Source organism: Cervus canadensis, chromosome 28 (assembly GCF_019320065.1).
Source record: "Cervus canadensis isolate Bull #8, Minnesota chromosome 28, ASM1932006v1, whole genome shotgun sequence".
Lineage (NCBI taxonomy): Eukaryota > Metazoa > Chordata > Mammalia > Artiodactyla > Cervidae > Cervus > Cervus canadensis.
Genome location: NC_057413.1, coordinates 22,917,119 through 22,929,951, shown reverse-complemented (window position 1 = coordinate 22,929,951; position 12,833 = coordinate 22,917,119). Strand labels below are relative to the sequence as shown.

At 41.5% G+C, this 12,833-nt stretch overlaps 1 long non-coding RNA gene and 4 other non-coding genes across 6 annotated transcripts; 2 read left to right on the top strand and 3 right to left on the bottom strand.

Annotated features, from left to right (window-relative positions):
* Positions 1-3,202: 3,202 nt before the first annotated feature.
* LOC122430023 lies at positions 3,203-12,833 on the bottom strand. Of its 2 annotated transcripts, none has more exons than XR_006266206.1 (4): positions 12,122-12,833; positions 4,664-4,791; positions 3,885-4,052; positions 3,203-3,263 (listed from the first exon to the last, which is right to left on the bottom strand). It is a non-coding gene; the product is annotated as an uncharacterized LOC122430023 (long non-coding RNA). The 2 variants fall into 2 exon arrangements; XR_006266207.1 differs by having other exon boundaries at positions 3,221-3,274.
* On the top strand, positions 5,395-5,466 carry TRNAH-GUG. Its single transcript has one exon. It is a non-coding gene; the product is annotated as a tRNA-His (tRNA).
* On the bottom strand, positions 5,895-5,967 carry TRNAV-UAC. The gene has a single exon. It is a non-coding gene; the product is annotated as a tRNA-Val (tRNA).
* TRNAT-AGU lies at positions 9,608-9,681 on the top strand. Its single transcript has one exon. It is a non-coding gene; the product is annotated as a tRNA-Thr (tRNA).
* TRNAI-AAU lies at positions 12,023-12,096 on the bottom strand. Its single transcript has one exon. It is a non-coding gene; the product is annotated as a tRNA-Ile (tRNA).

Genomic DNA, 12,833 nt, shown 5'->3' with positions numbered 1-12,833 from the left:
GGAGTGGGTTGCCATGCCGTCCTCCAGGGCATCTTTCCCACCCAGTGATCGAACCCAGTGATCTTTCTTAGGTCCCCTGCATTGGCAGGCAAGTTCTTTACCACTGGTCGACCACTAGGTGAGGGAGCCATTTAGTAAACACATAAATATGTACTACAGTATTCCTGTGAAGAACATAGGGAGGAGTTAAGTAATAGAGCATAATTGGGACTCATTTTATAAGATAACCTCTTTTAAAGGAGTTACCTGATCAGAGACCTACATAAATTGAAAAAGAAACAAGACAGATATTAGAAAAAGAAAATTTCAAGTAGAAGTAATAAAGTGCAAAAGCCTTAAGACAGAAAATATGTTTTTCTTGGGAAGAGCCAGAAGGCCCATGAGGTTATGAACTTGAAGGGGGAGGGCCACTATAATATAGGACTTTGGCTGTGCAACTTAATGTGTATAAGTAATCAAAAACAATAGCAACCCTGATCTCTTGAGATAATAAATTTGATAATACAGATTAGCTAAATAGAAAAAGTATGAAATCCAACCCACTTAAAAAAAAAAAGACACCATAGAATAGTATTGTCCTCACCTTATTATGTGGTTCAAAAACTGAAAGATTTTGGAGAACATTCTTTATAATTCAGTACAGGATTTATTTGCTATTCCTAGTCTTTGTTTGCAGAAGCCTTTTTGAATGAAATGATAGTAAAATGCAAGAGGCCAAGGAAAAAAACTATGATGATATAGTGGTGCAGGTTGGGTTCTCTAGAAGCAGATGCTTGAGATAGTTTGGGGTGCAAGATGTTTATTAGGGACCAACATTGGTAGAGGAAGGAATAGGATTTGACAGAGGATGTCAAACTGTAATACAGGCCAGACAAACGTGGGGAGCAATGGAGCCTATATTACCTTTCAGAGTTGCCCCACATTGGGTGAAAATGTCCCCGGATCAGGTTTTACTCCCCCACCTTGCTTTGCCACTGATGTGGACTGCACTAGGAAAGGGCATGACTTGCGTTGGGTGGAACTCTGAAACTCTAGGAACACTGGAGACAAGAACTGGTGCCTACCTACTAAGTGTGCTCTGCAGTTGGGCAGCAAGTCTTTCCTTGGTGGTGACCAGGCTACTGCATTTGCTTGTCTATGACATACATTAACATGAATATAAATATCAATGTTCAGTTCAGTTGCTCAGTCATGTCCTACTCTTTGCGACCCCGTGAACCACAGCACGCCAGGCCTCCCTGTCTATTACCAACTCCCGGAGTCCACTCAAACCCGTGTCCATTGAGTCGGTGATGCCATCCAACCATCTCATCCTCTGCTGTCCCCTTCTCCTCCTGCCCTCAATCTTTCCCAGCATCAGGGTCTTTTCAAATGAGTCAGCTCTTCGCATCAGGTGGCCAAAGTATTGGAGTTTCAGCTTCAACATCAGTCCTTCCAATGAACACCAAGGACTGATCTGCTTTAGGGTGGACTGGTTGGATCTCCTTGCAGTCCAAGGGACTCTCAAGGGTCTTCTCCAATAACTGAACTGAACTAAACTGAAATATCAATGTTGAGTCATGTCTATGATAGTATTTGTAAAACTGACTTTAGCATGCATAGCTAGCATTGTTTCTTTTTGTCATTGGGGGAACTTAAAAAAGATGTTTTCTTTTGAGAAAAATGAGAAAACTATCTATAAATCTTTACTAATTCCAGGTACTCCAATAAGATTTTAGATGCCTTAATCATTGCAAATGGAAGGTGATATAAAACAATTATAAGGAATATGAGAGGGTCATTGGAATGGACCCTGATGCTGGGAAAGATTAAAAGCAGGAGAAGAAGGGGATGACAGGGGATGAGATGGTTGGATGGCATCACCGACTTGATGGACATGAGTTCAAGCAAGCTCCAGGAGTTGGGGATGGACAGGGAAACCTAACGTGCTGCAGTTCGTGGGGTTGCAAAGAGACTGAGCGACTGAACTGAACTGATGAGAGGATCTTCCACTGGGCTTCTCTCCCTTCTCCAGGTCCTTAGAAGGAAGAGCATAGGGCACAGCCTTTAAAAGAATGACATAGCCATAGGACATGACAAAGACTGGTTAGAACCAACGGGATCCAAAGATGGCAGACGATTCAACTTCCAGTAGACTTTGAGCCTCATATGCTCATTGTAATATTTTAACAGTTAAATGACACACCCACTAGCGCCATGACAGTTCTGAAGTGAAAGTCATTCAGTCGTGTCCGACGCTTTGTGACCCTATGGGCTACACAGTCTGTGAAATTCTCCAGGCCAGAATGCTGCAGTGGATAGCCTTTCCCTTCCCCAGGGGCTCTTCCTAACCCAGGGACTGAACCAGGGTCTCCTGCATTACCGGCAGATTCTTTACCAGCTGAGCCACAAGGACAGTTCTGAGGCTAACTGAAAAAGGTCAAAAAGTGGGTGGTGGCCCAATTCCTGGAAATCTCTGCTCCTTTCCCAAAATAATTGGAATAATCCACTCATTAGCCTATGAAATTACCCTACCCATAAACTAACCATGCCATATTTATGGGCTCACTGTCCCTCTCTCCCTTTCCCCTCAAGGCCTCCTAAGTTGGAGGTAAAGTTGCAGTACACAGCCATCCAGTTCTACTATTGCAAAACGCTCTACAAAGTCAATCAAAACAGGCCCAGGATTGTTAACCCTTTGTTAACTGGTCATAGGGAGTTTACCAAGAGGTTATAAAAAAGAATTGGTTGAAGGAGAGGCAGCAACACAGAGTTCTCATTGAGTCACACATGACTGTGATCCATGTGATCATTTTGGTTCATTTTCTCTCATTGTGGTTTTCACTCTATCTGCCCTCTGATGGGTGAGGATAAGAAGTTCGTACAATCTTCCTGAAGGGAGAGACTGGCTGTGGAGAAAACTGGGTCTTGCTCTGGTAGGCAGGGCCATGCTCAGTAAATCTTCAATCCAATTTTCCCCTGACGGCTGGGACTGTGCTGCCTCCCTGTAGTTTGGCCCGAGGCGGCCCAGTCCTAGACTTTGCAGTCACTATAGTAGACTACACGCTCTATGGTACAGGTAATGGCAACCGCCTCCCAGGACTGCTGCTGCCAGTGCCCCTGGCCCGCGACAAGCCACTGTCAACCCACACCTCCGCCGGAGACTCCCACACACTCACAGGCAAGTCTGGCTCAGTCTCTTGTGGGGTCACTGTTCCTTTCTCCTGGGTCCTGGTGCACACAGGGTTTTGCTTGTGCCTTCCTGGAGTCTCTGTTTCCCAATCCTGTGGAAGTTCTGTAATCAAATCCCACTCAAAATCCTTCAAGCTAGGCTTCAACAGTACGAGAACCGAGAACTTCCAGATGTACAAGCTAGATTTAGAAAGGGCAGAGGAACCTAACTACTGGACCACCAGGAAACACCCCCTACAGAGATTTTTTTTTAATAATATAGGAAAGGGAGATGGTAGGGTTCCTGGAGCTATGCCCCTGAGTAAAAGAGAAAGTTTTAAGTTTACCTTTTTAATAGAAAACTTATGAAAATCAGAAGTAGAAAAGTTCATGGCATTGATAAGCATAGAGCTAGGAAGTTGCATAGGCCACCTTCTTTATCCTATTCAGAATCACTGTTGTAAATGTGTCAGACAGAACCCTCAGAAAGGCTTTCAGAAATAAAAAGCACAAGAAAAGAGGCCATTTTCTAGGCTTTGTGCCACACCACGGACTAGCAACAGGATGAGCTTTTCTCTCTCTGTATAGGGAACCACATGCAAATCAATCCCATTGCTAAAAACACCACAGCGGAAAACATGGAAAAGCACTTGTGTCCGTAAATAGGGTGCTTTCTAAACAGGGTGAAAGTCCCTGAGGGAAAGGAAGGAAGGAGAAGTCCAACTCACACAAACCTGAGGCAGAAGCAGCCTGCATTCCCTGGAGAGCAGCATTTTCTTTCCTTCAGCTTAACTGAACGCATTTCCTTGAGACTGAGAAAATCCCTAGCTCTCTTCCCAGATCAAATTAATACTGGGAATTCTTCAGCAAACCTGCCAGTAATTAGGATGGCTTTGTGTCATCTAGAAGGAAAGAGACAAAGAAAATCTCAGAAAATTAAGGACATCATTTTGGCTCTGCTGAGAAGCATTTTATGGACAGCTGCTGTTATATGAAATTTTTGCTTTCATTTTCTGTTGATTCCTTCCTCCCCACAGCCCTACCTGATAACGTCCTCCACACACAATAAAGTCATGTGCTTGGCCACATGCTGTTGGGAGACTGCTTTCATAAAGCATTGGATTGGAATCTCTGCATATTCATTCATTCACTGTGGGGCCAAACAATATTCATAAAGAGCCCTGGTGATAAACTATGGAACAAGACAGTTACATCTTCTTGGGACACAGTGGGGGAGGGGAGGGAAGAAGGGAGGAGATTGACATTAATTTAGAATAACTCTGGTAACTAATTAATCCTAAGAAACTGATGTAGGGACATTGATGGAAAAAAAAAAAAAAAAAAAAAAAAGGATCATGGAACAGAGAAAATAAAATTTGATTTAGACCGAGAGGAATATATTGTATGGAGACAACAGGTCAGGAAAAGCTTCCCCAATAAATTCAGTGAAAAGCTGAATGAAACAGGAATGAAATTTAACCAGGTATAGAGAAGAAGGGAACTCATTTCCTACCAAGGAAGGAGCACTCCAGGACTCTGACTCTAGGGTCAATGTTCACAGAGCCATCTGTGAGGGGGTGGGGTTGGACCATAGAGCTTCCAGGCCACACAAGAGGCACTTTCCCCTCTGGCAACCTAAACCTAGGTAAATGGAGAAAATAGTTTCAGTGAGATGTGAGCACTCTAGACACCACACTTTCTGACAGTTTCAATTGGGCGGGATGAGTCCTGGTGGGCTGAACTCACAGATGTATGGGCAGGATCGATCCATATTTGTTGCCTTGAACTGACTTCTGGCACCTGATATGAGGCCAGATTACACAGCAAGCACCCGAAGATTCTGACCAGTTTGGCCAAAAATGGGAATCAGTAAGATTCACTTCGAAGCCACCACCCTCCCTGTTCCACAGCTGGAGGTCTGAGGACCACTGTTTGTAAAACTAAGCAAGAAATGTGCATGGATTAGAAGTGGAAGTGAGAGTAGTGATTCCACAAGTGTTAGCAACCCAGAGAGGAGCCATCATGTTTGAAAAATTGCACGGAGTGAAACAATTTTTGTTCTTTTTGGTTTGTTTGCCAGGAGCAAGATGTTGGAAAGTGGAGGAGAGGATAAGGCAATTAACTGAGATGGCATTTCTAAATAAAGACGGGAAACAAAGTGCCTGTTTCTATGGATGACAGGAATGGATGTTCCTGAGAAAAGAGCAGAGGTACAGCCCAGATGCAGGTGTTTCTTCATGGCTTGCCGTGATCGTATAGTGGTTAGTACTCTGCGTTGTGGCCGCAGCAACCTCGGTTCGAATCCGAGTCACGGCAGGAGCTGTATTGCTCATAAGCACCTCACTGTTTTTGCAACATTGCCATGGAGACAGCCTTGGAAATGCCTTTGCGAGATAGAAGACACATGTTCTGCATCCTGCCCGCACTGGCCAATAATGGCTGTCTTTTACACTCATACTTTATGGTTTCTTAGGTTTCATATAGGATTCTATGGTGGATTTCATTTTCTTCCAGATTTATCTCTAGTCATTATAAAAGTCAAGGAGAAATAGGTGACAACCTGATGCTCCACACTGCCTCACAGAGCTACGCAGTATATGAAAGTGGATCTCTCAAAGAGAGGTCAGGGGAAAATCACATATTCTGTTTCATAAATAGCTATTAGAAGCCTAAGCTACAGAACATGGAAACCTCACTGTTTGCTTTGGAGGTGGAGAAGAGAAAAAAAGACATGTCCCCTCAGCTGGTTCCACTGGGGATCGAACCCAGGACCTTCTGCGTGTAAAGCAGATGTGCTAACCACTACACTATGGAACCATGAGCTGGTAGGCCTTCTGTCCCTAGATACAAAAGTTTCTGGCAAAATATATCAGCAAATATAATTATTGATTCAAAGATAGGTAGGTTTGAACACAGAAACTTTTGGTGCTTAATTACATTTCTAGTGCATTTCACTCTCACACAAGCATAAAATATCTTCAAGTTGCATCATTTGTAAACACACCATTCTTGATTTGTGCCCCTTTGAACACTTCTAATCTATCTGTGAACACACGATTCTTGATTTGTGCCCCTTTGAACTTCTAGACAAATCTATATTTATCCATTCACTCAAAGAGTATGTATGTTGAACATGTGGGCCAAGCACTTGTCAAAGTGCTGAGGATAGAGCAGTGCAACAATCAAAACCCCTGTGTATACACACCTCATCACCTTATCTGACCACGCTATAGTTCCTAGCAAATAACAGGTGCTGAATAAATGTATCTATTTCAAACGAATTATAAACAAAATTAGCAGCACTCTTATGACCTCTCTTTTTTGCAGCTGAGTTACAGCTAGACAATTAGGGGACTGCTCACTAAGTTAAACTTAGGATATTTGTGCATTAATGCAGATGGAAGACAAAAAAAAAAAAAAGTTTTCAATTGTAGGGGTTCAGAGCATGCCGTTTCAAAATATTCTCCTCTGATATGTTGATTTTTCAACAGTTAACCACACTTGAAAAACAGCAAATGCAAAAAGAGCACTCTTACCTTCCTTTTGATTCTGAAAGCAGGAGATGAAATACAATATGCCCTCCCTGTACCAGGAAGAAGGAAGCATTCTTATTACCAGAGACTGGGGAGTCCAAGCAGAGAGAACTCTTCCCCAAAAAGAAAAACCTCCTTAAACTAACCCTTATCTTCCAAGTCACTTTTCCACAATTAACTGCCCTAGTCCAAACCCTTTCATTTTGTCACATTTTCAGGTTTTTCCATCCTAATACATAAGTGTTGGACTCTAATTGCTTCTTTAAGTCTTCATTTTTCTTGTGAGGGCTCCCACGTACAACTTGCTTAATAAAATTTGTATGGGTTTCTCCTATCAATCTGTTTTATGCTAGTTTAATCTTAGGCCCATTCAGAAACCGTAAGAGTAGAGGAGAAATTTTACCTCTCCTACACAATCTCTCTCTCCTCTCCCTCCTTCCTTGTAATATATTAGTGGTGTAACAGATCTTCAAATTCTGGGCCCTAATTTCCAGAGCCTTAGCGAAGAGTTGGGAGCCTTTTAGAAGTCAAGTCACTGGTGAGAAGGTTGTTTGAGGGTCACATAATCCTAGTTGTTCAAGGTCTTCTCAGTTTTCATTTCTATTTACAATTAATTTACAGTGGGCATAAAAACTGATGGGCTTGGGCTGGTTATACCAAATTGGTGGTGGGCAAGGACCATGGTGGAAAGATGTACCTATTAAACACTGCTTACTAGGATTTTTTTTTTTTTTCTAGGCTTTGCAGGTAAGGTATAGAATTATAGGAGAGCAAAAAATAACCAAAGAGCCTGAGCACAAGACAGAAACTCATAGGGTTTCTGGAACAAACAAACGGAGTTTCCAGTTCTTAATGAAAAGGATCAATCAAAAAAACAAGCTCATGCACCAGAGCAAGGATTAAACCCAAGTAGATACACAACTTACAAACTTTAATTTCAAAACCTTCCCACTCACCAATGACAGCAATAGGATTTTGTTCTCATATCTTTTCTGATAAGAAACCAAAAAGTATTTGTTTACAGTTTGGAAAGTCTAGGATTGACTTCATAGGCTCATGAAACATTGGCCCAAGCTTACAAGAATATAAACAAAAAACAAAACTTTGGAAGGCTCTTTGATGGGAAATTCATAAAATATAATTCAAAAAAGTATTTTCATAAAATTTACCGTTTATGTGCTATGACTTGTGATGGGTTGTTAGAACTCTCCCTGACCTTTCAGATATATATTCTAACAAGAAAAACACATAATTTTACTAAATACCTAATTTCATGAAAATACAAGGAGGCTAAGTTAAAGGAAGTAAAGGATGCTACATGACCATCAACACATTCTGAAGACCCTTACTAAACCAAAACTTTAAGCACTAGAAGACACACCTCCACAGACTGTCATATAAAAAACCAGTAGACTTCCCTATATGGCTAGACAGATCATGTCTCAAATTTAAAAGAAGAAAATCTATACTTTTTAAGAGAGAATGTTTTTTAACCTAGTAAGAAAAATCCTTTAAGCATAACCTCAAAAGTACAAACCATTAGGGGGGAAAAGGACAGAAGATAGGAAATGCGATACACATTATGGAATTTTACACAGAAATTAGAAGCAATGATTTAAGTGTACATAGGGCAACTTTGATGGATCTTAAAGTCAAAATGTTTTTTAAAGGCATAAGCATATAATATATCATGCATATAAATTTATATGTACAAAAACCAAAAATGTCAATTTTGATATATGTATATATATATGTATGATCAAAATAATACACAAAATGAACAAATTAGAAAACTTGTTTCTGTAAGGACAGGAATGGCAGCAGGACATAAGGACAAAGGGAATGAGTAAATCTTGTTGTAAGAAAGGGTGAGAAGGCTACACTGGCAGAGAAGAGCTGGTGGGTGCCCAGAGGAAATCAGGTAGATTTGTCACAGGATCTCAGTGATTTCTCTGTTCTCCAGGGTCTTTCATTTTGTGGGTGCTCAGTGAATGCATAAGCCTTCAATGCTTCTCCATAAAGCACAAAACACAAGGAAGTTATTTAAACATTTCCAAAAGATGGTCTCATCTGTTCCTTCCCCACCTTAAGCTGTATTTGGCCAACATGCCACAGACGCTTCTGCAATCATCAACCTGACACCCAAACTGGGAAGAGAGGTCATGCGACTCTGCTAAGACACCCTGCACCTTGCCTCCTGCCTCCTGCGGGAAGTATCTACCACATTGTACCCTAATTTTCCTCACTTCTCTGAATCCTTCACTCACTTTTACAGTCAATGAAAACAGAGATCAAGTCAGTTTTAACTCACTGGTGCCATGACAGAATCTCCTCTGCATCAGTGTGTCCTTATCTTTGCTCGCTTTCTTGTGCCAGGTCAGATAAAATAGAAGGAAGCATGGTAGTCTTGCTCTTGTGCAGTGAATTAGCTCAGAAAGTAGCATCATAGAGTCAGTAACCTGGAGATTGGGGAACTGGTGCTTATGGCTCATTTGTTTGGAGGGGGAAGTTTTTAAAACTCGCTTTATTTATTTGTTTCTAGAATATAAATCTTAAAGATGAAGTTTTTGTTTGTTTTGTTCATTGTTCTATCTTCAGTACCTAGTAAATTACCTGAAGTACAATAGTGACCACATTTGTGAACAAAATGGATAAAATTTTTTAATATGTGGCAATATCCAATATTTCCTCTAGAGGGCGAAAGTCACCATGAAATAGGAATTTCACTCCAATGTAAAATAATTTTTAAAACCTCGCACTGAAGAATGCATTATTTTTTATGTTGAAGTTTCTGTTTTCGTTTAGAAACATGGCTTAGAAATATAGATTCGTTCTCTTTGTCACCAAATCATGTATATTTCTGTCAAAATGCTGCATTTCACAGAAAATATTACAAATACGATATAACTGACACTTAGGAAAGCGGCCCTGTGGCTTAGCTGGTCAAAGCGCCTGTCTAGTAAACAGGAGATCCTGGGTTCGAATCCCAGCGGGGCCTTCCTCATTTGGTTTTTATATTTCAACAGAGTTGTTGCCACCAAACATCTTGCAGATGCATTGAACAATTTATATTACTGGTAAATCCTGTATTAAATTCTTATTCTGATGTGGACAGTCTTTTTCCAGCATCATAATATGAAGAGCTGTGGTGAAGGGAAAAGTGAGTAAGTTTCCTGAATGAGTCAGTTTTCCTACAAGGATAGAAAGTGATGGATTTGCTAATGATTGGATTAATGTGTGGATTGAGCACAAATTATCTTGCAGTACCTGATAGCAAAATTTCAAATTCTGTCTTGGAAGTTCAGTTTCAGCTCTCTTAACCTGTGACATCCAATATTTTCAGCTAAATGATGGAGTTTGGTTATCGGCATCAGGTAAAGAATTAAGACTTTTTAGAATCAGACTCATTTTTATTTCTGAGAACAAGTAAGAGAGGAATGTCAAATTTAGACTCTCGTCATTTTGGTTTTGTACAGCCCTCAAAACTGTATTTGTTTGTGCATTAGTAGAACCTTTTGGAAGTGGAAATTGGGAGCTTAATGATATTTTTAGGAAATAAATCATAAATAGATTATCAATTTCTTGAATGTTAAATGATGTCAGAGTTTATTAGCTAAAATGTCACTGCATAGCACTGGCCTACACATTGGGTATTAAAAAAAAAAAATTTCAAACATTATAATTGGAGTTTTACCAGAGTCATCGTCTTTTCACTTTCATAGAAGTAGTTCTGCATTATGCCTGAAACCCTGTTTATACTTCATTGGAAACCCGGTTTCATTTTCATTAGTTTATCCATAGCAGTTCTTACCCATGTACTTCCCAAGGAATGTGAGCAAAAATGGTAGTCACGAGGAGTAGCAGATTATGCCATCCCAGTAAGTCTGGAGTAGGTCCTACACATTTATATATTCATAAGGCTTCATATGTAAGTAATGTAAATCCTCAGTTGAAAGCCAATTGCCTAGAAGATGTTAGATTCAAAGTGCAACCAAGTTAACATTTTGAAAAGTAACTGAAATTATGTCTCACTGTACTCTGCTGTTGTTGTCTAATATTAGGCAAAACGACACTAGAACTCCAACCATATTATGAACAGAGGGCACTAATACATCTCTAGGAATTTCTCATTCCTTGAAGGCTGTCAGCTAAGTTATTCTGTTTCTAGTGAATGTCCACATTTCATGGCCTGTGGCCTCCTTCCTCTTCAAAGATAGCAATGACCTGTTGAGTCCTTCTTGTACTTCAAATCTATAAGTATATTATTTAATATGCATGCAATGTAGTAATAGATGTCCTTTATTAATTAAAAAAAAAATGCTTTTCAGGTGCTGGCTTTGATACCAAGGATGCAGTACTGAGCAAAACAGAGGAAGGCCTTGCCATCTTGGGCTTGTTAAGCACCCACTATGACTCTGGAACTGTGCTTGAGACATTACTTCGGTTATTTCTTAATCAGTATCATACATGTTTTCATAGTAACCCCGGACTTTTAAATAAGAGAAAAAGTAACAATATTCTAGGAGTCTGAAGGACAGTGCAAGGGTCGAGGGGAGAAAAAGGAGGAGGCTGGGCGCATAGAGAGCCAGGAGCCAGATTTCAAGAAAAGGGACCGACAGGGAGAGTGAGGAGCTTCCACTGAGAGCGGCCCCAGGGGCTCTTGCCCGCCTATCCCCCACTGCACACCCCGTTTCCGTCGTTCACATCTGAAGTCCAGAGATTTTGTGATAAACGTTCACAACAAAAAATTTTAGACGAGTTTTAAATGACTTGGTAAGTGGCAGCACAGAAGTAACTGTCAGATACAACCCAAAGGCTGACCAGTGCACCATTCTACCCCAGAGCATTCGCGGTTGCTGGTCTGAGGCTACGCGAACAAGCCTGAGATATTCCCACAGTGAGAAAAAGGAAAGCGAAATACCACCAGGCATATATCCCCGAGGGGATCGAATCAGCGATCTTAACATCATAAAAACAATACCCTAAGCAACTGAGCAGCTCACCATGCAGAGGAATGATGTTTTTACATTTCAGAATTATAAACTATATCAAAACATTATTGCCTTAAGTTTTTTCCAGGATGATGCAAGAAATTCTCTAATTCTCCCTATCTCGTCTTTCCTAAATACAGCCACCTTACCTCGTTCAAGCCTCTTTGAAAGCTCTTCATCCTGACTCTGGTACGTTATTTCTTATAAAGAAAAAATACAGACACACAACCAAATCGTTCAGTGCTGGTGATATTAGGACTATCTGTAACTGGATACATTGCAGCACTTTCCACCTGAGATGTGGTCTATGAATAAAAAGGAGGGGGAGGAAAAAAAAAGCTTCAACTGTGGCCCGTACGGGGATCGAACCCGCGACCTTGGCGTTATTAGCACCACGCTCTAACCAACTGAGCTAACCGGCCACCCTTACGCAGATGCTTTACTTACCTCTTTTAAAGTCTGATCTAATTAAAGTAGGCCGTCTTTCCGAAAGGTTTAAAAATGCTTTTTTCCTACCATAAAAGGAAAAGAGAAATCCCAGCTGCCGGCACAGATAAACCTTGCTTCTCCCCAGGAAAACAAATTATTTCTCAAATCGACCAAGAAGACGCAGATCAATGTCCGGAAACAATTACTTCCTTGCAACTATTCCCAGAAGGCCTAGGGTAAACGCAAAGCTCCTGCGCGCCTGAGATGGCGGCGGGCGGATCACGGAAGTCATCACAGAGCCCCAGCAGTGCAGGGCTCAGAGAATCTGGCTTCCGCGCGCGGGGTACGGATTCTCTGCTCCGGGAGACCTTTCCCGGCGGGTCTCCTCTTCCCAGAGGCCTCTAGCTGCTTGGCCTCAGGGTGGGTTGCTTGGTTGCCCTAAAGTTAAGCCTGTAGTTAGCTGTTCGTCCCGAGCGGAGTGAGACCGTGACCTGACGCTGTAGTACCGACCATCGGACACTTGGTGGCGACAGAGGGCGGGGTTGAGGTCCCCGGAGGCAAAAGGACCGACTTCTCCATCCTAAAACCTGCAATTCTTTGACGAGAGAAATCGAGACCAGGGCGAGGCCGGGCCAGGGTCCGTGATCCGGACCAGGAAGAAACAACGGAATCTGAAAGGGGCAAGGGAACTAAAGCCAAGATCAGGCAACACACAGGAAGGAGTTAGGAA